This window comes from Diaphorina citri, unplaced genomic scaffold (genome assembly GCF_000475195.1).
Source record: "Diaphorina citri unplaced genomic scaffold, Diaci psyllid genome assembly version 1.1 scaffold49815, whole genome shotgun sequence".
NCBI lineage: Eukaryota > Metazoa > Arthropoda > Insecta > Hemiptera > Psyllidae > Diaphorina > Diaphorina citri.
Genome location: NW_007427129.1, coordinates 1 through 489, shown reverse-complemented (window position 1 = coordinate 489; position 489 = coordinate 1). Strand labels below are relative to the sequence as shown.

Here is a 489-nt window from a genome sequence, read left to right as displayed (position 1 = left end):
AGGCCGGAAAAAGCCAGTACGTGATTGCCCACATGGTCACCCATCCGGATACCAACCACGCTCAGCGTTGCTTAACTTCAGCGCTTAACTTTCAGTAATAAGCACCATTCTTACTAAAAGTTCATTTTCATGTGCGGTTTCTTAGGGGGTCTGCAGGGAGGTACATCATCGCTGACAATATCCACTGAGATGTCTTCTACTATGAGAGGAGCACTGTGAGGTTCCAGTGGTAACTCGGGTTCTGGTGCTTCCTCTTCGGTAGGATTTGGAATGGGAGCCTGGGAAAATAGGTAAACCAGAGGTTTTTAGTGAAACTGTATAACTCGTACAAAGGCTACTTGAGCCCAAAATACTAAGAGAAAAATACACATGCATATTGCATAACCTAAATATGTACAAAGCGAAAAAAGACAATTAAAATTTCTGTAACTTACCTTGTATATTTTGCCAGCGCCGTGAAGATAGCTCGGATTACCTCGGATTTCATCC

The 489-nt window shown here is 43.1% G+C and overlaps 1 long non-coding RNA gene across 1 annotated transcript; it reads right to left on the bottom strand.

Annotated features, from left to right (window-relative positions):
- Positions 1–101: 101 nt before the first annotated feature.
- Positions 102–489, bottom strand: LOC113473623. Its single transcript, XR_003395552.1, has 2 exons — positions 435–489; positions 102–278 (listed from the first exon to the last, which is right to left on the bottom strand). It is a non-coding gene; the product is annotated as an uncharacterized LOC113473623 (long non-coding RNA).